A 25,522-nucleotide genomic window follows, 5' to 3' on the forward strand; every position below is an offset into this window, starting at 1 on the left:
CAGATAAAACATGGACACTCTCTTAGTTACCAATTGCAGATATACATTGACCATTTTTTGTATAAGTATGTCCCCAATATTGCCTGGGACGTATTTACACCGAAATAATATCATTTCTTATGTATCTGAAATTTAAATTTAACTTGGAATCCTGTTTTTTTTTCTTTTTTAATTGGTAAGTCTGGCAACACTAGGTGGAAAGCCAAATAAAAGGTATTGTAGATCCTAAATTAGTCAGGACCATTCAGTTCAGAGAAATAGAAAATCATGCTAAACTACTTAAAGCAAAAAGAAAACTAAATGTTGTGTAAATGCATGGCCAATCAACTTTTTATTATATAATGGTGCAAATACAATTCATTTGGACAAGGAAAAGGCACTGGAACCTGAATATTTTAATGGAAAAATAAAACTTCACCCCTATGTTTCATCATGCACAATAATTAATTTGAAAGCGATCATATACCTAAATGTAAATGCTAAAGTGGCAAAGCAAACATAGAAGAGTATCTTTACAAGCTGAAGTAGGTAGAGATTTCTTAGGATACAAAAAAAGCACTGACATAAAAGAAAGTTTGATAAATTGGCATCTTGGATTGAGTTCCCTGAGGGCAGAGCCTGAGACGGGCAGTCTTGTGTGAGTCCTTTACTGAGTGCATTCATAGAAGTGACATCTGTAAGGGAGGAAGGGAAGTGGGATGGGGCAGAGGAGCAGCTCACAAAGAAGCAGGGTCAGGTCCAGCCCAGCCTCTGCCCAATGCCACAGGAAGCTCGGTGACACAAATGGCACCTCAGTGTTGTCCCACATGGAGGTCAGGGGACATATCAGCTAGTCATTTGTCTAGGCCACTCCAGAGGAGAGCATGGCATCTGAGTGATTTCTAGATGAGATGCTCCTGAGAAGACTCCCACCATAAGCCTTTAGCAACCAACTTTTAAGTTAGCTACGAATGGGTCTAGTACCATTAGACAGCATCAAAGTTAAAAACTTCCAATGATCAAAAGACATCATTAAAAAAATGAACGGTCACGTACTAGAAGAAAATTGTTGCATCTGACAAAGGGCTCACAGCCAGAACACATAAAAAATTCCCACAAATCTGCACAAACAACCCAAGTTTTAAAAATGGGCGAAGATCTTATACATTGAAAACCCTAAAGATTCCACAAGAAAACAGCTGTTCAAATTAATAAATGACTTCAGCAAAGTGGCAAGATACAGAGTAAACATGAAATTATCAGTTGCATTTCTATAGGTGACCAATGAATTATCTGAAAAGGAAATTATGAAAACTGTTCCATTTACAATAAGGCAAAAATAATTAAATATTTAGGATTTAACTTAAGCAAAGAGGTGAAAGACTTTTACAACAAAAACTACAAAACATTGCTTAAAAAATGAAAGAAGACATAAATAAATGGAAATACATCCCGTGTTTATGGGTTGGAAGACTTAATATTGTTAAGATGTCAATTCCTCAGTGACAGAATGGGACAGGAGCAGAAAATAGAAGCACATTAGTATGTAACTGCTTCAAAAGCAAGAGATGTTTTGGAGATTTTAGATAGATAGACAGAAAGATGATACATAGATGGATAGATAGTAAATCCTTATTATTTGCAGATTCTGTATTTGCCAGTTTGCCTACTTGCTAAAACTAATTTATGTGGAACCCCAAAAAGCAATACTTGTGGTGCTTCTTCAGTTGTTTTTAAAGTGGCAAACATTTTGAGTCACCTGATACCCGATTAGTTTCCTGCTGAGATTGACCGCAGGGATGCACTGTCTTCTTGTTTCAGCTGTCATACTATTGGATTGTCGGAAAAGTCATGACGCAGTTTTGCAATGAAAAACATAGAAAAAATATGTCATGACTTTTCTGACAACCCAATATAAACAAGTGTTCTTTTCACCATGTATCTCACTAGAGTTCAGATTTTTGTACCTTTGGTTGGTGATCTGAGTTTTTAAACTGCCCCCGAGCACATATATTGCTGAATTCTGGCTAGGGTTCTAATGTGCCAAAAAAAGTATACACATTTTAAGAAAGGAGAAAAGTGTATTAAAATTACACTGATGGCAACCACTTTGAGCATCTCTTACAATTGCAGAAGTCAAACGTGACTTGTATTCATCTTTTGTTATCGGTACATATTGAGTATTACAATTTTAATATAATTTTCCTTTCTTAAAATGTGTATACATTTTCTTGGCACTGTGTGTGTGTGTGTGTGTGTGTGTGTGTGTACAGTCTCTAGAAGAACTTTCCTTTTTTTCAGACAGCATCATAGCCCCTTTGTGTTACTCTCTAGTCCCTCTGCACTCTCAGGAACGTATAACCTTGCTGTTTATCAGGGCCTAGAATTTAATATAAGGATCTGGCTATACGGGTGCTGGGGTGATTAGAGTACACTAGGTTAAATAACCCCAAGATAATAACTGGGGGTGGAGGGGTAGGGAAGTGGCCATGGGTATCAGAACCTGGGAGCTCAGAGGGGGAGCTCTCCATGGTGCTCACGCTCAGACCTCAAAAGAGAGAACATGCTGAGCAGCTGAAACCTCTAACAGCATAAAGAGGTTGCTTCTATGAGAGGCAAATGAAGGTGGGGCAGAACACAACTGCACTGTTGGAGCAACAATGACAGAGACAGGAAGCAAAGGGCAAGACCCAGCCCGTCCTTCCTCCTCCAGCCTGGCCGTGTCTTGCTATCGCCCCCTATGGGCAGAGCCTATAACGGGGCCAACGTGGGCAGCTGGCAAAGCTGATGCGTGGGTTGTCTCCCCGGCAGTATCACAGAAGCTGGGAGGCAATATGTGCAGTATGTACACGACTGGCATTGCATTTCCTTCCCATCAGCCTCCAATCACAGATACCCAGGGGAACAATGATTCTAGTTTGAATTCACTCAAGAAACAAACTGGGGAAAGTAAGTTACCGTATTTCCCCATGTATAAGACGCTCCCATGTATAAGACACACCTTAATTTGGGAGCCCCAAATTTTTAAAAAATGTATTACATAAAATTATTGAACTCAAGTTTTATTCATCATAAAATTCATACAACTCCTCATCACTTGCGGGGAATGCAAGTAAAAAAATCTACAACCACTGTATAAGACACACCCAGTTTTTAGACTCTAAATTTTTCGAAAAAGGGTGTGTCTTATACATGGGGAAATACAGTATCTACTGTTTGCCCTGGGTATGTTTAGCACTGATGAAGGAAGGAAGGAAGGAAGGGAGGGAGTGAGGGAGGGAGGGAGGGAGAAGAAAGAAAGGCTAATACAGACAACATTTTAAGAAACAAAACAGTGTTGGCGGTGGTCTAATGATTACTCTTCTAGAGTCAGTGTAAAGTAGTATATTCATTCACTAAGAACCATAATTTATTCATTATGATATATATGATATTAGTTTATAGATAACTTAAAAATAAACAGAAAAAGATCACAGTATATCCATCTTTTGCTCTGTGTGTCTCATACCAGCCCTTGAACAGAAGCAATAGTTTTGACTGGAAACATAAGAAAAGTGAACAAGTACACATCATATCTCACAGAATTCTAGCCAGGGGTACACTCACTGAATTTTTTGAACACTGTTTCCTACATGTGAGCTCTCAATCTTTTTGTCAATGAAAAAGTGAACATTTCCTGTTAAGTAAAAATGTCTGCAAGAGCTGTTGTCCTGTAGACTGTACAAGCACACTAGGAAATGAGTGAAGAAATTTGTTGCTAAAGCATATGATCTTTATTAGTATTTCATCTCTGAGTAATTACAAGATTGATTAAGTTTTGTGAGTGAATGAGACACAGTCGGAGTCTGAAGTCAACAGATTTCATTTTCCAGCTCTACTGCTGACTTATCAGCTTTCACAGAGGAAATTTGCAAAATAATAATGAATACATCTCTGCACATCAGGGCCTTTGTGGTTGGGCTGCTGACTCTCCTCTTTCAAGTGTCCATAAAGATCACCTTTCACAGGGACTGCAATAGAATGGAGATGCAAATAACAAAGAGAAAATAACCTGACGGTGTCTTTTTACCCTGTGAATGGATTGCCTACTCCTACTTATCACAGTGCTGCGGAAGAGTAGGAACCAGAGATACAGCAGAAAGACAGAGAAGAAAACAGATCTGTCAGACTCTTTTCCAATGTTGAAGTATTTATTCATTTTTCCTCAAGTACTAAACTCAAAAGGAGAAAATATAATGACTTGTAACCCACCCTATATTCCACCCCACCATAAAAACTCATGAGGCTCCATCATCTCTCTCTCTCTCTCTCTCTCTCTCTCTCTCTCTCTCTCTCACACACACACACACACACACACACACACACACACAGAGGCAAATTATGTTGCACTGAAGGTTAGTCCCTGCCCTCTAGTTGAGTGTCTTCAATTCAACCCCAACACAGAGAGGTGTATTTTAGCCACAATTATGTTATATGATGATGTTGGTGGTGATGATGGTGATAATGATGATATTATTATTTAAAGCAGCTAATACTTAGTAAGCATTTACTAGGCTCTAGTTCTAAGGATCTTATGCATGTTTACTCATTTAATGTTTACAACTACCCTCTAATATTGATAATTATTTCTCACCATTTTATAAAAGAGACAACATAAGCACAGAGAGAGGAAGTAATTCACTCAATGCCACACAGCTAAGAATTGTGGAGCAAGGATTTAACTGCAGGCAATTTAACTCCAGAACATGGGTTCTTAACTAGTTTGTTATCAAATAACCCACTGAGGAGTTAAATCATCCATTTAAAAGCATCTGAGGAATTTTGAAATGTTGTTCCAAATTACATCACTTAAGCTCAGTGGGGCTGTACTGTCATACCAGAAAATGAATTTCAGAGAGCTGAGTCCTACCAGCCTCTGTCTAGATAATGTTTGGAAACATTTATTTCATAATGAAGTCATTATATCATGATGAGGTCAGGAGTTTTATCCCACAAAGAAGAAAATTTAAGGAAATGGGAGAATATGGCATAATCAATGGGGGAACCAGAGAAAATAAAGAACTTACTTGGGGATTGGGATCCCACTTTTATGAAGGAATAAAAACCACTGAGGAAAGTTATGATCTGTGGTTTTTTAACTAGAGGCATCACTGGGATAAGAAGTCTCCAAACTAAAGTAACACAATAGTCATCATATCCTGTTCTCACTAATTGGGAAATTGATGCTCAGACAAAGGAGGCAGACGCACGAAGGCAGGTAATGACCGAAAAAGTGAAGCCAAATTGAGAAGCCGCTTTCCGTTCTGCACTCTCCTTGGCTCTTCGAAGAAGAGCAGTGATGAAATTCTAGGGCATTAGAGTCACACAGTCCCAGGTCCTCACCCTGGCTCTGTCAGTGATTCTCTAATGTGACCTTAGCAAATTACTTCAACTGTGTGCAAGGATGATCTTTATACGGAGCTCATGCTACTGTTTGATGGTTAAATGGGTGAGATAATGCATATAAAGTGCTTAAGACAAAACCTGGCACAAGGAAAGGATTCAGTAACCTTGGCCAAAAGAATCCTGGGGTGATTCTTGAATGTTCTCCTTCATACCTTATTCAGGTACCTACAACATGCACTTGACCATCACCAGGTCCAAGCCACTGCATCCTGTGATTAGATTATTGCAATAATCCCCTAACTGGTCTCTCGCTTCTTCCCTGTCCCCTTCAGACAATTATCAGAACAGTCAGCAAATTCTGTTAAAATATTAGAACACATCATCACTCCACTGCTCAAGACACTCCAGGAGTTTTCCATCTACAAAGATGGAAACCATCCCTTTTTTGCTGGTTTCAGGTCCTACGATTCTCCTTGTGACCGGGAGTCTCTCCCTGACCAAACTCAAGCCAGGCTCCTCTGAGCCCTTTCTCCACTAGGTCTCAGTGTTGCCTATAAAGATCTGAATAAACATCAACATGGCTTCTAACAGTTCAAGGCCACAGCCCTAGGATGACCCTCAACCCTTTAAAGTGCCTGCCCGAGAAAACTCAGGGCTGCCAGGAGACCACTGTTTGGTCCCGCCGGCACCTGAGGAGAGGGCCTCCATCTCCCAGCCTGTGTGGGAGGGGCAGAGCCTAACTTGGACAAGCTCCACTGAGCAAACCCTTCCGCTTTTGTGATTTCTCACTTCCCTGACTCCCTAGCCCTCCTCACTCTCCCTATACTCCTCTATACTCCTTATTCACCCTTTAAAATGCCCCAGTCTCCTCTCTAAAAACTGAAGTTGAGTTCAGTTCCCACTGGACTCTTCTCCCTATTGCAGGAGGATGTTCCTAATGAAAAACTGTCCCTGTCACTTTAATTAGTGTCCCGTTTTGTTTGTCTTTGACACCCACTGCCTTCCAGTCACCCAGGGCACCCAGCACACTAAGAGCGAGCCCTGTCTTAGGCTGTCTGACCTGCTCTTCCCACTGGAAAGTTCTTCCCAGGCGCAGTCGCATGGCTCCTGCCTTCCCCTCCCTAAGGGCTCTGCTAGGATGTTAACCACTCAGGGACACCCTGCCGGACACCCCATCACTGCCTTTTCCCCCACTGGCTTGGCTTTTTTCTCCCTCACACCCACCACCATCGGGCACACCATATGGTTCTCGTTTATTTAGTGCTGGTTTATCTCCCCTCTCTAGACTGCAGGCTCCATGAGAATGCGCATGTGTTCACAGTGATATGTGCAGTGCTATGCAACAGCGCCTAGCACACAGTAGGCCCTTCATAAGTGTTTTTCAGGTAAAAAGAGTTAAAAAACATTAGCATTTATTATTTCTCAATCAACATTATTACTTTTAAATGGTAGTAAGTCATGAACTGGCCAGTGAAGCAATTCAGCCAAAATAGGATGATAAATCTGAAGTGAGGACAAGAATACAGAATGGGCAGTAAAGAGGAAGACATCCATATTTTGCCCCAAAATCCATTTAAATGAATGCCTGAGGGGGAATAAGTAAGAAAGAAGAAACTGTTGCTTCTAAAACTGGTCTCTGCATTACAAAAAAACGAACCCCACATAACAGTAACTACAATGGAAAACATTTCAAGACATATCAGAAAATAGTTTTCTGTTGTTACTTTCACTTTCCCCATGTTTTCTGAAGTAGCTATTCTGACAAACTGCTGTTTTGCTATGTTTACAAGGGGCGATTTTGCTCTCCCCTCAGTCTCTAAATAAAAGTTCCAGAAAAGTTCCATCACAATGACCTCAAGATGGATGAAAAAATTCTTCCAACTTGTTTAGGTCATGTCAGCAATGAACTAAATAGAGTGGGCCCCCCTTATCTATGGGGGATACATTCTAAAACCCTCCATGAATGCCTGAAACAAAAGATGCTACTGAACTCTGAATCTACTATATTTTTCCAATACATACATACCTATGATTAAGTTGAATTTATGAATTAGTCAATTTCACAGATAGAAGATTTCGTCATACTATAGATTTTAGCAACCTCAGCACACTTTTTTTTTATTTCCTTATTAAGTCAAGATCTTTCACCTTTTTGCTTAAAGGAAGCACATTATGGCTTCTCTTCGGCACATCCGAGTTGCCAGCATTACAGCTTTTGCACTTTGGGACCCTTGTGAAGTAAAATCAGGCTCACCTGAGCACAGCATTCTGATGCCAAGACAGTGGACTGATGACCGAGATGGCTAAGTGACTAACAGGGGGGCAGGAGTACAATGTGGATAGAAACACTGGTCAGAGGTGCATGTGACAGAACAGAACAGTGCTGGACTGTGCAAGATTTCATCACGCTACTCAGAAAGGCACTCAACTTAAAACTTACGAATTGTTTATTTCTGGCATTTTTCCATGTAATGTTTCCAGACCGCAGTTGACTGCGAGTAACAGACCTCAGAAAGTGAAGCTGTGGATGAGGAGTGACTAATGTAACTGTGTCACATTGCAGGGGTTTTTTATTATTTGTTTTATGTTAGTTATCCCACAGGACAGCTTAGCACAGGTCAACAACAATGGGGAGAAGGTAGAAGCATTCTGCAATGAAGTAACAGAGCATCAGGTCACACTGACACCAGGAGGGTGAAGGGGTAACTTGTAGAAACACGACTTCCTGTCACAAGGAAGGCATTTCCCTATGGACCTGGAGATGAAGTCAGGGACCAGCGTGACTGAAGATGAATCCAACAGCAGTTCTATTTACTTATTCAAATCTAACCCATTATAGAAGTTTCTATTTCTCAAAGAACTGAAATCACCTTGCTTGAAAACTCTCTCCAACCTGAGGGGTCAGTGGCACATCCCGTGCACACGCTCTACCGCTCTCACACCTGTGGGATGACACATCCGCCTGCCACCCCGGCCCATGTGCACCACACCACCGATTTACTGCATGGGGGGTGCTGTCAGGCATAATGGGGAGCCATCGGAATAATGACATCAGCTGTCAGGTGTAAATGAGACAGCCACCTGCCCTCATCCTGTAACACGGAAGTTGAGTCAACACAGTCCTTAGAAGCTTCAGGCTCTGTCCTGTCATATATCTCGGCCTCAGGGATGAGAGAGCTCCCCTTAACCTGACAGGGGGCACCTGACCTCTCACCTGTCTCCAAGGCCCCTGTGGAACAACTAGCTCTGAGTCTAAAAATTCCATATCAAGGAAGCCCCATCCCTTTGCGGTCTAGAAACCCAGTCCCTCCAAAAGCCAGCATAGCACCTTCGAGAGGGGAGGAAAAGCTACCTGTCTCCTCGGGTCAGGGTGGCTCACCTTCTCACACCAGGGCCTGGATTACTGTGGTTCTCTCGGCTTCTAGTCGAGACTGCACAGTATCTGTGTCCCTGCTCTCCACGTGACAAGCTATTTATAACTGCGGACACCAGACTTGCACAGAGCAGTGTGACACTCCCGAAACGTTGGACTGCTATTTTAGCAACCTCCTAAATGAAGAGAGCCAACAGACAGACTGTCTGTGCCAGGTAGGGGAGTGAAAGGGAGAGGAAGACTGTGATTTGGGCTTGTGTGTTTTCTTTTTTTACCTGGGATGTCTTGTAGAATCTTAACGGGACTCTCTTCCTCAGTGCGCTGCCCCCACCAACCCTCCCCCAGCTGTCTTGATTAGTGGCTCTGCGTATGCGGGTCAGATCTGGGGATTAATGACGGCTAATTTGCCCGAGGTTGGTGCAGCCCAGGCAGCAGACTCTGCAGGACCAGCTTTTGCTGCCATATGGGCGGAAGCAGCTGTTTCAATTACTTTCAGTGCCCAGATGTGTCAGACGAGCCACCAGTCCTCTGTGGGGTACATCAGCCACACGGTGGCTAATTGCTTCCATCGCTGTGCAAGCGTGGTGCTGAGTACTGTGAGAGGGGGTTTTGGGGACAGCCGAGTGCCAGCTGTCATCACAGCTCACAAGGCTGGCAAACGGAGAGGCTGGGACTAAGATTTCAGCCTCCACGGCTGGCCCACGGGATACCCGAGCTGACGGTGTCTTTGTCAGGTGTGCACCACACAAGGGTGGACCCAGGCAGGTAACAGGCCCCTGTTTGGTGTGCCTCCCTCCTCACAGGCCATAATGTGCCAGGAGCCAATGGGATGCCGGGCTGTGCTCCATGGACACCAAAGAAGTCAAAACTGCGTGATTTCAGTCAACGTGCCATTCAAGCCGGTCATTTGAATCTGAAACTCCAAGGCCTGTTTTCAAAGGTTAGCATCCCCTCCTGCCACCCTGACAGTGAGCAATGAATCAACGTGTGCATGACGGTTTCCTGTGTATCGGATTGAGGCGAGAGGAAGGGGAAAGAAAGGCCAGCTACCACCCACTCCCCTGCACCCTCCATGGTTCTTGGGAAAAGAAATCAGAAGAAACAAATGTCAGGCAAAGATGTTAGAACCATGAGGAGAAAACCTGGGAGACATGGGAGGCTGTTATCATCATAATAATATATCTATTTGGGAAAAGAATCAACATTTGTTTTGTGCTAATTCTATGGTAATCAGGGTGATTGTGCTGTAGTTAGCTACTGCTTGTTCCCATGGTGATCCCAAGCGGTCTGGGGTTATTACTGGCTGAGAATAACCCACAGAGCTCAGTTTAAAACTATTCACCAGAAGCGTGAGTCTTCATTGCCACATCCCAACCATGTTGGAGCCCAAAAAAAGTTTGCTGTCTCTCCGTTTTGTATTACGTGGCACCTTCTCCGCACTATGAAATGGCCTGTTCCCTCCTTCACATGGCTTCTCTTCCAAAACCCTGTGTTGCTGTAGGTCGACAGTGTAATGAACAGAACTAAGCATTTTTCAGATTGATCTATTGATGACTATAGATGAATGCGACTTAGCAAAAACATTTAGTGAAGGAATGAATCCATGTGTTTAGGAACCGTGTGGGGTGGCTGGGCCCGGGGCCTCTGAGCCAAAGATCTCAGGCACAATTAACCAGCGTTTAAACCAGCGTTTCCACACAGCCCTCTCTAAGTGATGTTTGTGTTGACTCTTCCTTCATTCTAGAACATGATTACTGATTCCCCTTCTCAAGCAGGACACACAAAGCAAGTCACAATATACGACTCTTGTTATTATTATTGGTGGTGGTGGTGGTGGGGGGGGGGTGCTCATGCTCCTGTGTGTTCAAGTCGATAATTATCAAGAATTACATTTCATAAGAAAAACATCAACAGGAGGAGGCTGAGGACAAAGGAGCACTGACCAACATATTTGTGATCATTGAGTATGAGCCAAATAGCATCAGCTTTTCCTAAAATCAGAAAGATATCTGCTGCTGCCTAACAAACGGCTGTCAAACTTAATGGCACGAAACCACAATGACTTCCTGTTTCTTGCGTTGGTCTGGACATTTGGCTCCCCACACCACTCAGTGACGCCTCAGGGGGTGGCAACGCAGCTGACACTGAGCATGGCTGTAAGGCCTCCTGGCAGGCCCCCTGCACCCACCTGGGCCTGGTACCTAACTTTCTGCAGCCCCTGCCTCCCTCTACATGGTACCTGTCTCCAGGGCCTCTCCACAGGCTGCTCTCCAGCAGGGGAGACCAGGAGTCCTTGTTGACAACTGAATTCAAAAAAAACAAAGCCAGAATCACCTAAACTTAAGAGCTAGGCCTGGGGCTGTACCACAGGTCATAGGGTCACACCAAGTCCGAGGGCTAGTCCAAGTTCAAGGTGGGCGGAGAGCACTCCAGCCCCTCACAGGAGGATGGTCTGCAGGACAGACAGGGGGTGGCAGGGGGACTGTGGGGCCTGTTTTAAAGACCCCCCCAGTGTGTGTGTTCAGGGTGAGGGTACACAGACGGGATGAAGAGAGTCTATCTGAAACAATAAATTGGATCCTCCTTGTATTAATTTCATGCAATGTTTTTAAAAAAGAAAGCAAAGCAAACCAAAAAAAAAATCTGTTAATTCATAGAATTATCCTCTGCTTTGTTAGAGCACATGAAATATTGAAACAATGAAAAACAGAGCTTTTCTTCTTTTGAAATCTCTTTGGAAGGCTGTCAAGTGGTATTGATTAGGATATTGCCCATGCCTTTTGTCTGCCTTTCTGAACGGTATGAATTGAAAAGCATAATTTGCTCTATAAGAGAGGCCCAGGACTGTCACTCCTAGGTGCCCAGAGGAAGGAATGCCTCCACATAGTCTCATTTGTGTCTGGGCTCAGTCTTAGCAGATTTGAGCATGTGTATCGACGCTTTGGTGGCTGCTTCTTCCTCAAGGCACGCCAACAGTCTCCTGGGAAAATGCTGCCTCCGCCTGGCTGTGGAGTAAGCCATGGCTTAGGAGCGACCCCATTATCACAGTCACATGCATCCAGGGTGGGGTGCAATTATTTAGGTGAGTATCCCTCTGAGAAACTGTGCCCTTCGCCACAGCAGGGGAGGCAAAATTGGTACTGTCACCAGGCTCTGGACTAATTCAACTTGAAACTTTGAAACAGACAGAATGGAAAAGTAACCGCTGTGCATATTAGTGGTGTGTAGCCAAGGCTACACGATAGAATCACCTGGGAAGCATGAAAACAAACAAACAAAAAGTCAATTGCTGGGGTCCCATCATCCCAGCCCAATTAAATTAGGAACTCTGGGGGGTGGGCACCCAGTGCTGACAATGTTTGAAAGCTCTTCAGGTGAAATTAGAGGAAAGAATAATCAGCTTGTCCATCGTTTTCACTTTCGATAAAATAAAATTTTGTATTCAATAGATGGGTGTTCAAATGTCAGCACTCTTACTATTCATATAATAGATCACATTTATTGATTAATGACTCTGTGCAAGACACTTTCTTTAGATATATTGCTACAATTTAATCAGTATCTCTATGAATTAACTACTGGGGTCATTCCCATTTTCTAGATGAGGAAACCATGGCCATGAAAGGTTAGGTAACCTGTCAGTCACCAGAGAAGCAGTGATGCCAGATGTAGACACAGTGTTTACTCCACAGTGTACACTTATGTTTAAACTTTTTATTTTGAGAAAATTGAATATTGGCATGCAGTTATGCAGAAATAATAGAGATCACCTGTACTCTCCACCCACTTTTCCACTTTTCCATATTATGTCAGATCTTAAGTAGTATAGTAAAATATTCATAACCAAGAAATTGATACAATTCAACATCAGTAAAACCAACTGGCTATCTTCAGATGACACGTTTTACATACCCTCCTTTTTGTGTGTGTGTTAGTTTGTTGCACTATTATCACATGTACAAATATAGGAGACCACAATCAAGATACAGAATGGTTCTATCACAAAGGTCCCTTTATGCTGGCTTTTCCAGTGAATCTCCTGCCCCTCTCTCCGTGTTCCCTGACAACCACAGCCACTAAGCTCTTCTCTGTATCTCTGGGGTTTTTTTTTCCAATTCTAAAATGTTATACAAAGGGAATTATGCAGTAATGTAACCTTTTGGCACTGGTTGTCTTCACTCGGTACAGTTCCCTTGTGATTCATCCAAGTTGTCACATGTATCAATTGTTCCTTTTTATCGCTCAGTACTATTCCACCATCTGGATGCGCCAGTTTGTTGAACCACTTACATTGAAGAACATTTGAGCTGTTTCCAGGCTGGGGTGGTTGTGAATAAAGCTGCTATTAATATTAACGCACAGGCTTTTGTGTGACATGAGATTTCACTTCTCTGGGATAAATGCCCAAAGTGCAATTGCTAAGTCATATGGTGAACACATGTTTCCACATGGGACTGACAAACTCTTTGCCAGAATGATCGTACCATTTAATATTCTCACCAGCAATGTGTGAGTGATGCTGTTTTCTCCACGTCTTCACCAGCATTCAGTGTTATCATTTATGTTTAAATTTAGTCATTCTGATAGGTGCGTGGTATCATCTTACCTTAATTTGGATTTGCATTTTCCTAATACTAACTGTGTTAACCATCTTTTGCCAAGCTTATTTGAATGAATTGTCTTCAATGAATTGTCTGCTCATGTCTTTAGTGGATTTTCTAATTGGATTTTTTTTTTTAGTAGTTGACTTTTGCGTTCTTTATATATGCTCAATATAAATCCTTTGTTGGATATGTGATTTGGAAATACTTTCTCCCAGTCTGTAGTTTGTCTTTCCTTCTTTTTCACAGGGCAGACATTTTTAATTCTGATGAGTCCAATTTACCCACATCTCCTTTTATGAGTCCTGCTGTTGGTGTGTGTCACTGCTCAGCATAAACTTTAAGGTGTGACTTTGCTCAGACTACTCAAATAAATTCTCTAGGTTTCAGATCCTTGATCTGCAGATTTTGGATAAGAGGATCTAGGTTATAGGTGAGAGTGAGGTTCAATTAAATAATTATACATAAAGTGCATGGTATGGTGCTTGGGACATTAGTTGCTATGAGTAAATGGCAGCTGTTGTTAGAAAGATTATTCTGGGACAGAACATGCTAGAGAATGTCTTCCCCTCATCCTATCCACATCATAGTCTCATTCATCGTATTTGTAACATGCTTTTCAATTCATCCAGCTCCTTCATTCATTGATTTGAGCCTCAGAACAACCCTAAATAATTTTTCTTATTATCTAGATGAGGACATGGAGGCACCGAGTGCTTAAGGCACTTGCTCATGTTCGCTCCAATCCTTGGTCTCAGATGCATGGTGCATACCTGGTTCCCATGACCCAGAGATGACACTGGCATCACAGCGCACATTCTCTCCTTTGAGCCCCTTTGGAACTGAATAATTAACTGCATTTAACAGAGAATATTGTCAATTCCAAAGGCCAAGTGATGGGATATGACCTTTCTCTCTAACTCTACCTCTGGCCCAAATGAACACCACGAAACCAACTAATCCTGTGTTTACCATCTGACAACTCCCACCTCTAGGAGAAATTGCCTGATTTCTTTTTAAATCTTTTTTTTTTTTTTTAAGTTCTAGGCAAAGACTCTGTTGACCTGACTTATCTGTGCAGCTTTATTCAGGAGCTTTCCCCGGGATCAATTGACTACGGCTAGAAGAGCACTGCCCTGCATACGTGTCTACAACACATGTCAGTAGGTCAGGGGATTTGAAGACCCACAAGGAGAGGGATAATGGACCTGGAAAAGGTGAGACTGTAAAGAAATTAACTAATTAATCAGTTAAGTTAAAACATTTCTACTTCCCTATAGAGATGGGTCTTTCTTCCCATATATATCATTTACAAGGTCCTGGGCTGCTCTAACATGACTTTGACACGATATGTAAGAGTGTTTCCCTTCTTTTCAAGCACTGGACCACTTCTGTTACTATCATGTAGACCACAAATGCATTGATCTCCAGTCCTCCCAAATAGGAACCATCTAAAGGCAAAAGAGTTAGTTTGTCCCCAGGCAATTTCAGAGGCTCCACCTTTCCTCTCAGAAGTATTTCTATTCTGTGTACAGCTTAGTAACAGTCCATCTACATCTAGCCTTTTATGCATCAGCAACGTATCATCTAAATTTTAAATTAAGCTCAGAACATTTGATATACAATGGTAAAGGAAAAACAGAAACAACTTCAGCAAAACTCTCATTTAAAAAAGAAAAGAAAAAAGTAGAAGCAGCAAACGGTGCTCACGATTATACTGTATGGTATTTCTTTCCATTCAGGAATGAAAAGAGAAAAATGGTGTTTGAAAAAGCCTTTGGGTATCCATTAGTTGATGTACGTTCTTGATAATGAAGTAAATGCTCTCCTCAGCCAATCTGGCTTCCCACCCTTTGCCCACTGTGGTACTTTCTTCATTAAATATCTCTCATAGGCAGACACCAAAATGAGAATAGGGACAGTTGTCCTGCAAGGTGTGTCCTCTCTTAGCACTGCATTTACAGTTAGTGTGAGTGCCTGGGTCTAGGATAGACTTAAGGAATGGTTTAAAGTGGCACCCCAAGACTACCAGCATCCGAATCCATGCAGGCTAAAATTTATAAAAATGTAGATTATAGGGTCTTAACCCAGGCCTATGAAATTTTTAGGCATGGTACTTAGCAATTCACGTTTTAATGTGATCCCTGGTTAATTCCGTAAAATCTGAATGCTGCGGCTATTGGGGTTCATCAGTCCAAGTTCTTGTGATTAAATCTTAATCATTTCCATATCTATGTGAAACTGCTCTAAGTTTGCCAATAATCAACTATATAAACACATACATGGCCGAGCCATGCCTTTGAATCCAGATTTGCACTTCAGTTTCTTTGTCCCAGATTTAGAGACTCTGCTTCAGGGTACCACTGAGAAAAAGCACCACAGGCTACCCTATGGAGATCTGGTCCAGTCTAACAAGAGTCTGAAGAGTCCACAGGAGTCAGGAAGTTTATGGGACTCGGCACTTGTGTGAGGGATGGTGAGTGCCATTTTCTGTGATTCTTCTGGAATATCCCTCTTCAAAATGAAGGATTCCCAGATTCCACATCTGTGCTCTAACATGAGGGTAGGACAAAAAATTATCGATCTGCTACAAAGACCATGAACTACACACAGGAAGTGCTTTCCTCCATTCAAATATCATGGGTGTTTTTGTTTGTTTTGTTTTGTTTTTTTTAAAGATTTTTATTGGGGAATTGGGGGAAGGGGAACAGACAAGTTGCTGTCTTTTTGTTCTTCAGTCTAGTTGTGGAGGACGTTGCTTCACTGGCCCAAGTTGGCACCATCATTGTGCTCTTCCCGGGCGAGGCACATCAGTCGCCGGCTTCTGGACTGCCGCTAACACTGGCTGCTGGCTACACACAGTAGCCCATGGCAACCCACTGCAGCAGGGGCTGCAGCCTACGCCGTCACTGGCGACTCACGGCAGCCCAGCTCCAGGTTGAGCTGTTGTTCAGCATCTTAGCTATAGAGGGCAGTGTCACTGGCCCTCATATGTGGGATCCGAACCAGGGCCCTCTGGCATCCCAAGCCAGTTCTTAACCAATGCGCCACTCAGCCGGCCCTCATGTTTTGATAACAAAAAAACGTCTAATACTTGCAAGTAATGCTGACAAATAAAAGGGATGGAGTGGTCTTTATGATTGAGTTAGGGAATCATCTAACAATCAGCTGAGGATCATCTGGCCATTGGCTGTTGATTAGGGTCTGGATCTCTTGTAGTAAAGACTGATATTGATTTGGACAGAGCTGATAAACTGGAAATAATTTTTGTTCAATTGCAACACAAATGATTGTTCAGTGGTAAGACAAATGGTTTCTGCCTTGCAACGGTAACAATACCTTCTGTTCATTAAAAAGATGACCATAAAGGTTATTACTCCGTAGGATACCAACCATGGTTATCTGCCTTAGCAATGCTATGTCCTATATTTTTTTTCCATTCACTAACTACATATGTCTCATTTTCTCGTGTCCTTCTCTGAAGGTAAGACACTTTGACCATGATCACAATGTATTTGAATGAAAACTACTGACATCAGCCTTGCTCTTCACTATTTGCTTTCAAATAAGCCCGTTTTTCTGGAGTTTTTTTGCAGGACTTTCTTAGATGCCAGGAGTAGCTAGCATACTCAGTATCTCCACATTTTTATACCAAGTTGCCTAAAGCTACAGACTCTGTGGGCATATGGTCTGAGTCCCAAGGGACTACGGGCAATAGTTGAACCAACTGCTTAGCTATAGTGTAATGAAGACAAAGCTAACTCCCCAGCATGAAACAGAAGGATTCTTACTGCATCCCAGCCCACCTGACCTTAGCAAATTTCATGAGACACTCTGTCATTTAACCTGTGCCACTTTGGTCTTAGACGGGACTCTAATGCTTATCATTGAGAGAAACCCAACTACAGCCATATTAAGAAACTGGCTCATGAAAATCAAATGTTGACTCTACCAACAGTGGGTCATGGCTTAATTTTTGGAACAATTAGGAAGAGACACTGGTAATAACCACTGTTTCTCTCTCTCTCTCTCTCTCTCTCACACACACACACACACACACACACACACACACACACACCTCTGTTCCTCTGGCATGTCACCATCTTCTCACTTTCTGTAGACAAGCTTTCTCCATAAGGTGGCTGCCAGCAGTGGCCACTTTTTATAAGTCTTATAATTCCTCCCATCAGAGAAGGATGACCTCTCCCTTAAAGTTCCAGTTTCAAAAACAAAGAAAGAAAACCAGAGGAGGACTATATTTGGCCTGGGTCAGGCTCCCACCCCTGTCTAAATCGAATGTGACAAAGGTCATGAAGTCACACATGCAAACACCAGCTCTCAGTAACCTCCTAGCTGGAATGTGGGGTCAGTCACTCTTAGGAAAGCCACAGGCAGAGCGGAGAAAACAAGAGGCGTCCACTGCAGGAGGTGTCCCTGAGAAGAGGGGTCACCCAGGGTCTGGGAGATTGAAGAAGCTGAGGGGATTCAGCCAGGGGTGGGGGTGGGGGGTCAAGCTCCATGAGGGGAACAAGGGCTCTGCAATGAGGAGTTTGAGGTCCCAGCCTCAGCTTTCCCACAGCTCGGGGCACGCGAGGCAGCTGCTTCTCTGAACCTTCCTTTCTGCGTCTGGAAGTGTCACTAACGATCTCTCCCAGGCAGTGCTCCTGACAGAATTCAGGAGACAATTCAGGTAACACATCAAGCATGTGCCTCACATGGCTTGTGTTCACTAAATAGAAGAGGTTATTTCATCTAGAAAAGAAGAAGCTTAGGGAGGGAGGCATGACAACTACCTTTACATTTTTAAAAGCCTGTCATAGGAACACGGGCTTCCGCTCCTGTGTACTCTGGAGTGTAGCGCTCTGTCAAGAAGTTACAAGACAGTGAGTTTTACTCAAAAAAAAAAAAAAAAGCAGAAGAGGAAGAAAAAAAGAAAAAAGAAAGAAAGAACAGGTTGAAAGCATAAATGGGACTGGGGAGAGCTGAGTCAATTTCTTCAAAGATTTTTTTCAAGCAAACCTTGGCTGTCTCCATCCCAGGGACAACGTGAGGAATTTGTGAGTCATTTGAAGGTGTCACCTTAGAGGGCATGCCTTGCATCTCTGCAGGGCCGTACTTCTGTCGCCAGGGAGTGAAGGGCATTGTAGCCCCAAAGCCTGAGGGGACGCCTCCAAATCCTGGCAACGCAGGGCACCCACATGTGTCCCCATCCAATCCACACACACCCTGCCAAGGGAAGTCTAGTAACCACCTCTGCCGCTCAGGGCTGTTTTTAAGTTATAATTTATATCTCTGTTGTGTCCAGAGAGTCACAGTCTACCTTACAAGCTAAAATGAAGGTGCACTGTTTAGAAACAAATCGGCCACATTCTTCCCTGCCCAAGATCAGTCCTCATCCCAAGGCATTATAGGTTTCATTCAAACTCCCATCTCCCAGGTTATTAGTAATATTAGGCACCTTTTGTAATGTGCGTTAATGAAAAGGATTTCCCGGAAAACTAGGTAGGTGTGCATTTCCTCCAGAGGTCTGGGGTGAGGAGTGAAAGTGTGCAGGGAACTGGAAGCAGAGTGTGGTGACAGGCTCAGAGGCCAGGGGCCTGGAACGTGCTGAGAGGGGGACCCTGGCAATGCCTGCCCTTCCAGGGGAACCTAATCACATGCCCTTTTCCAGCTTTCTTCTACTAGATCCAGTGTTTGGAGCTAATCAGCTCACCCCTAGCATATTTTCCTTGACCTCCAACCTGCTTTCTCAGTGATCCTTACTTGGGGGGTGGAGGGGAGTCAGCAGAAAGCACAGGGGACCTCAGCATCCCATCTGGGTTCTCTTGCAGTTGGGAGTGTAGAATATGATGGGGACTACACCCCACTTTTAGGAACACGTATCAATGCCAGCATCCCACGATGACACTTTAGGACTCCGTAATACTGCACGTAATCCTCATGTGCAGTCACTCCTGGCTGCCTAGTTCCTGTGTTGCTATGGCCAGAGGGAACAATTGTGTGTGTGCATGTGTTTCTTTTTTGTAAAGAACAACTAAAAGGTATAGTATTTCTTTTCTTCTTTTTTTTTTTTTAGCTGAGCCATCCTGCCACCTGTTGGCAGCTCAGCGGCAGCTCAGCTCGGGCCAGGAATCGAACTGCTGTTGCTCAGAGCTCAAACTCTTGAGCGAGCTCTTAACCAACTGAGCCACTCGGCCGGCCCAAGGTATAGTATTTCTAAGGTCTTCCAGTTCCGAATGAGTTTATTCTTTGTGAGCTCATCCTACAATTTTCTAGCTTTTGCCTCTAGCTCACTGACCAGTGGTCAGGTGACAGAACTGCTGTGTATCTTGATTAAGGTGGTGGTCACACCAATCTACATGGATAATAAAATTGCAGTGAACTAAGGGTCAGCCGAGTGGCTCAGTTGATTAAAAGCTCGCTCAAGGGTTTGAGCTCTGAGCAACAGGGGTTCGAGTCCAGCCCAAGCTGAGCTGCTGCTGAGCTGCCAACAGGTGGCAAGAAGATGGCTCAGCTAAAAAAAAAAAAATTGCAGTGAACTAAACACACACACACACACACACACACACAGACACACACACACGGTGAGTGCCTGTGAAACTGGGGAAATCTATCGGTAGGTTATAACGAAGTCCATAACCTGGTTGCCCTATTGTACTGTACTTATGCCAGACATTACCAGGGGGAAAACTGGGTGCAGGGTATATCGGATGTCTCTGTATTTTTGCTGATACCCACACGTGAATCTACAAATTATTTTTAGAGTAAAACATTTACAATGCATCAAGATATGAGTACTGGCGGTGCGTGAGCCGGCAGGTGCTTCACAAGTATATTGACAATGTCCAGGCCTGCCACCTGGCTATCTTCCTCCTCAGACCCAAACCCCCCCTCGTGGAGAATCGGTGTGTTCTGTTCACCCCGCCTGGGATCCCTCTTCCAAAGTCCAATGCCCCATGAGTCTCCCGCAGGAACTTCTCGAGGTGCTGAGAGAAACGACAGGGGCAAATAGTTCAGTGTCAGTATTTGAGCTTTGGTCACCCATTTTAGACTTCCTGCCGGGAAGAGGGGGACCCTGTGGCATATCACAGGGTATCGCTGTTATCAAAACTGTTCTATCAATGTCGATTTTGGAAAGGAAAAGTTCCTGAGTATGTATTCTCTCTCCCAGAATGTTCCTTACCCCTCCCACACTCGCCTCTCCTTCCCAGCAGCCCTCAAGAGCGTAAGGGATGCACAGACAGCATTAAGGCAAACACACATTCTCTTGTTCTACATGCGGCCATGAGAGCAGTGGCATGGCTTATGCCAGACACAGAGGGCCTCAGGAAACCAAGTGGGATGGCTCTCAGACTATAATGATCATCATCATAATTTGGGATTGCTCAGAATAGCTGCCAGCTTCCCAGCTGAAAAGCAAGCCAAAGCTCTATAACACCAGTTCAGACTTCCAACAGCTCCTCTAGACCTGAACAAAGGGGGTTTGTTCTGCCACTCTCCAAACTGACAACCAAAAAGCTGCATTTACCTGGCTGCCATCATCCAGTATGATCACGGCCCCAGGCCCTCTGAACTATTTGCCAAAGCCCCATCTGAGGTTAGGCCTTTTCTGGGCAAGGTTCCTGCCTTGTTTCTGACCTCCCTTCAATTTTCCAAAGGTTATCTCTCCGGCAAGGCCCTGGATGGCTTCACAACTTAAGAGTCTGGGCCGATTTAACCCCATTCCAAGAGAGGTACCTGTTCTTCCTCCCTTGCCTGTTCTTGTCCCTTGCCCTTGTCCCAGGAGTACTTTTTTCCTTATATGATTAGCAATGGGAACAGCCATTCCCTTTAAAGTAAGCACGGCCCCTACAAGTTGTCCTAAAGTCTGTTAGGTCATTGAGCCATGGTGCTGTGTTTGCCGACTTTCAGGATCAAAATCATTTCAACAGGTAGATGGGGTGATGTGAGCAAAATTGCAGGTAAGGAGAGCTGCTTGGCTCAGATACATGAATGTGTACACAGGACTGCAAAGAGATGAAACTTCCCAAAGGCAGTTTGGGGGCACAGTTGGAGGATTTTGAATGCCATGCTGAGGAGCTGGGGCCTTTAGCTCTCCTGGAAAATATGCAAAAGAAAAACTGGGCAGTTGTGAAGAGCCCCCTGCCTTATGATGCTGCCATTGCCAGAGCCCAGCTGGCAGAACCAGTACCTTTTAATCAGTATAGATAAATGGGCCTCAATCATGTCTGTGTTTCTTGATTTAGATATACGTGAGCCTGACTGTTAGAAAACAATGTGGCCTTGAGGAGAAGCTTACACCAAGGACGGAATGACAAGTAGGGGGAACTCATGCTCCAAGAGTAGGGATATGATTTAACAAAAAAACCTGTCAAGCTTCCTGAAAACCAGGTGGTAAAGGGAGATTGTCAGTAAAAAGGATTCAGATGACAGGAGAACCCTTTCTAGTGTTGGTGCCTGGGGATGGGGAGGGACTGGCTTTGCTGGCGAGTGAGAGCTTTGACCATATGGGGCCATCGCTCCCAGGGTCTCCAGACAGCTCATATAATGTCATTCTCATCAGTACAGGTTGTTAATCAAATGTTTGATGGAATTTTATTTTAAATGTCTTTAGAAAATGTCTCAGATAAATAAACTTACAAACTACGGGAGGGGAATCCACCTTGTTAGGCCATGGGTGGCTGAGGTGGATTTGGCAATTGCAGACACCTTGCTGTCATCGCAAGGGGCACAGTGTCACTGTGATGGTAAACCAAATGACACAGGTGAGGGGACTTTATCAACAGAACCCTCTGTAGAATAACGTGGATTAGAGTTCAATCATACATTTGTTTATTTGTTGGAACAAAATATATTCAGTGCCTCTCCTGTGCTATACGCCCTGGAGCTACTTCAACAAACAGAACAAACGCCATCTCTGCACACACTGAGCTTCCGGCCTCGGATGAGAAGGAGCAGAGGACATGTCAACAAGCAGTGACAGTCAAGTGAGTGTCACAACAAGAGGACAACATCCCAAAGGATCGCACAGCGGCACCTGCACAAGGCAGGGTTTTCAGGGGAAGCAGCATCTAAACTTGAAACTGAGGTTAGCCTGGTAGGCAGAGTCCACAAGACAGAACAGGGGTCCAGAGAATGGAAGGAGGTGTCAGTGCCCAGTGCATTTCAGCAGGGAAAGCCGGGGTGGGCAAAGGAAGGGAGAAGGGGGTGGAGGAGACGTGAGGACAAATCAGACGGGCATTGGGGAGTCATGGTGAGACAGGAATGAGGTTTGGGCTCTTTCCCTTTATTTGACATGCTTTTGGGGCAGAAACTCTTGCATATTACACGTGGCGTTATTCTTTGCTCTATAATGAATAAATTATAAAGGGCATTTTTGTGTCTCTCGTGAGCTTACATTGCTTAAATTTTTTAGTCCTTAGTATGCACAAGTGAATTTCCCTGTGTCTGTGGTAGGTCCCAAAAAGTACTTCACTGCGTTTTCTTGAAATTGACTCTTCTCTGAAAAGGTAAAATATGTGCCCACGGGATTCCTAGAGCTTGGCCTACCATTTCCTTTTCTTATTTTAAATTTTTGATTCACTTAGTTCTAAAATGCTGTTTCATGAAATCATGTGTTCACTGATGAAAGCTGAATTGTGATGCCAATGGGCTATGTGATTAGATACTGTGCACTATAATAAAATGCATATTTACACTAGTATAATAAAATTATAGATTACTAATATTTTTAGGTCAATTGTGTTTTTCCCACTTCGAATGCAACAGAGGAGTTCCTCAGACTGTGGAACTTTGAAACTTGGCCACTCCATGGCCTCAGAGACAGTGTAGTGTGGTGAAGAGTTTAAAGCACGAACACTGACACAAGTTTGGATTCTGCCTTTGCTGTGTGGTGCTAGACCAGATGCGTACCCTCTCTGTTCTCCAGGGTTCTCAGGGAGAAAACAGTAGCATCTCCTGGGTTACTGTAAGAATCACATGAGACAATGATGTCAAGTCATCCAAAGACAGCCCGGAAGGGAGTAAACGCTCAAGGTGTGTTGATTATTGATACTTTTTATTAATGATTATTTCTTGACCATGCTTACATAGCCTTATACTAGAGGATAACATTTTTCTAATGAGCAAATTTCTGGTGATTAAAGCTTAACACGTTGAACAGCCAAACATACCCATTTTTTAATATTTTGGGATGGAACTCTTGCTAACTGAAAAATCCATTTATTAACACATGTCAAAATAACTGCAATTGCCTCTAGGAATCATAAAACCATTATATTGAATATCAATTTATCATTAAGCTTCAACAGTAGTATCCTCAGGAAACAACAGTTTACCTTTACACTATATGGCCCTAAAAAAGTCCTTTTCTCTAATTGTCACGTTTCTAAAATGTTATTGCTGTTTTTTCTTTCTTTTGTTTTGTTATTTTAAATCTCTTACTGCCAGAATATCAGCTGGTGATCCATGTGGCTGTGGGTTTCTGTGCCTTCACTCACCCCACAAAAACTTCTATTTTGATTGTTACTACACTGTGAATTAGAAAACCAGGGACATAAGCTTGCTGTGTATTGGAAGTATAATGAGGATTTCAAGGAAAACCTTTGCAATGAGTCAGGTCTATGGCTTTTGTGCTCCAATTTTTATGGCTCCTACTCCCGTCCCCCCAAATTCCCACCAGTACAATTTCTCTTTTAAAGGATTTCAAAGTGGAAGAACGTGTTTCACTTATAATTAAAGAACAGCCGGCCCTCTTTCACTCTAAGGAAAGTCTAAGACTTCGCGTGCTCAGAAAAATAATGACAATCAGCGTCATCCGCTTACCCCATATGAATCTAACATGGACTTTAGGACTTGGAGATGTCTACAATGTTTACGCTAAATTTTGAAGTCTCACTTAGAAGTGGAATAGCCATTTCCGTATGATGACTTATGTAAGTGCATTCATAAAAAGGAAGCCATTTTGCCTGTTTTGTCAGAAACCAAATACTACATTTGCACACACAAATGTAACACCAAAAACATTCTCCTAAGTTTTTCTTCCGTCTGTCTGCTGAAGTATGTGGGCTCCATTTGAGTCTTCAAAGTGAGAGATCAGAGGTAACATTAATGTACATAACCGTCCCCATCTCCAAGAAAAGACCTGTCTTTCTAAAAGAGTGATTTTTATGGCCAGTTTGATAAGGCACAAGGAGGTCACTCAGCGGAGTGTTGCTGGTGACTCCAGGTCGTCCGTTTTGCTGTCTGCCCAAATGGCCGGTCACTTGATGTCACGTCGGCTTGCACCTGTCCTAATAGCGACAGCCGGCGGACAATGTGTTTTAAATGGGTTACTTGTTCCTAGGGCTGGTCTAATAGCAATAACCGCAGAAGTAATAAATTGCCAAGTTGGGTGTTTAAAGGTTTGGTGTAGAGGTCACACTTTCATGTTAACTCCACTGATTAAAAAGGGAGGCTGCTCAAACACTGTTTCTGCTTTCAGAATCTGAAAAGACAATTAAGTCCATGGAGGGATCGCCAAAATTCCAGAAGAGAGCTGGAGTCATGGGGTACTGTTTCAGCTACTAGCACTTTCTTGTAACAACAACCAAAGAAACCCTCAATTCAAATAAAATTTAGCTAAATAAGCCTTGAGGAGGGAGTTAGAGAGGTAAAGAAATAGAGCCAAAAGCCCAGGTCAGAAGTATGAGGGAGAGTCTTAAAGGACTGGGCAGGAAGTGAGGTCTGGGCAGATAGTGGGCTCAGAGACCACGGGTCAGACTGAGGTCAGAGTGATTCAATTATTCACTTCATTCATTCACTTGTTCACGGCGCATCTATCGTGAGTGAGACACTGTGCGCTGTGTTGAAGAAACTGAGACATATAATATCAGTCTTTGCTCTGAAGAGATAGATACAGTATACTAGGCCGATAGATAAATTAGAAAAGAAGAAAACGAGACGGGAAATGGAGAGGACCATTGGAGGACCAGAGGCCAAGCCAGTGAGACCCAGGGGCCACAGGTATTGCAGAGGCTAAGCAAAAAACGTGAGTAAAAGTGGAGATTTTTGATGAATCTAACACCAAGGCAAGGATAAGTGATGGAAAATATCTGTAAGCTCTGGAAGGAAAAATTAAATAAAAAATTATTTTTAAAAATGTTGGCTTATATATGGCCGTTCGTTTATACCAGGCACTAAGAAG

The 25,522-nt window shown here is 43.3% G+C and overlaps 1 long non-coding RNA gene across 2 annotated transcripts; it reads left to right on the top strand.

Annotated features, from left to right (window-relative positions):
* The first annotated feature begins 8,859 nt into the window (after positions 1-8,859).
* LOC109380351 (uncharacterized) lies at positions 8,860-22,958 on the top strand. 2 transcript variants are annotated; one of them, XR_002123444.1, is made up of 4 exons: positions 8,860-8,952; positions 9,541-9,677; positions 14,380-14,555; positions 22,198-22,958. It is a non-coding gene; the product is annotated as an uncharacterized LOC109380351 (long non-coding RNA). The 2 variants fall into 2 exon arrangements; XR_002123443.1 differs by having other exon boundaries at positions 14,420-14,555.
* The last annotated feature ends 2,564 nt before the right edge of the window (positions 22,959-25,522 follow it).

The sequence above is a fragment of the Hipposideros armiger genome, unplaced genomic scaffold (assembly GCF_001890085.2).
Source record: "Hipposideros armiger isolate ML-2016 unplaced genomic scaffold, ASM189008v1 scaffold_35, whole genome shotgun sequence".
Classification (NCBI taxonomy): Eukaryota; Metazoa; Chordata; class Mammalia; order Chiroptera; family Hipposideridae; genus Hipposideros; species Hipposideros armiger.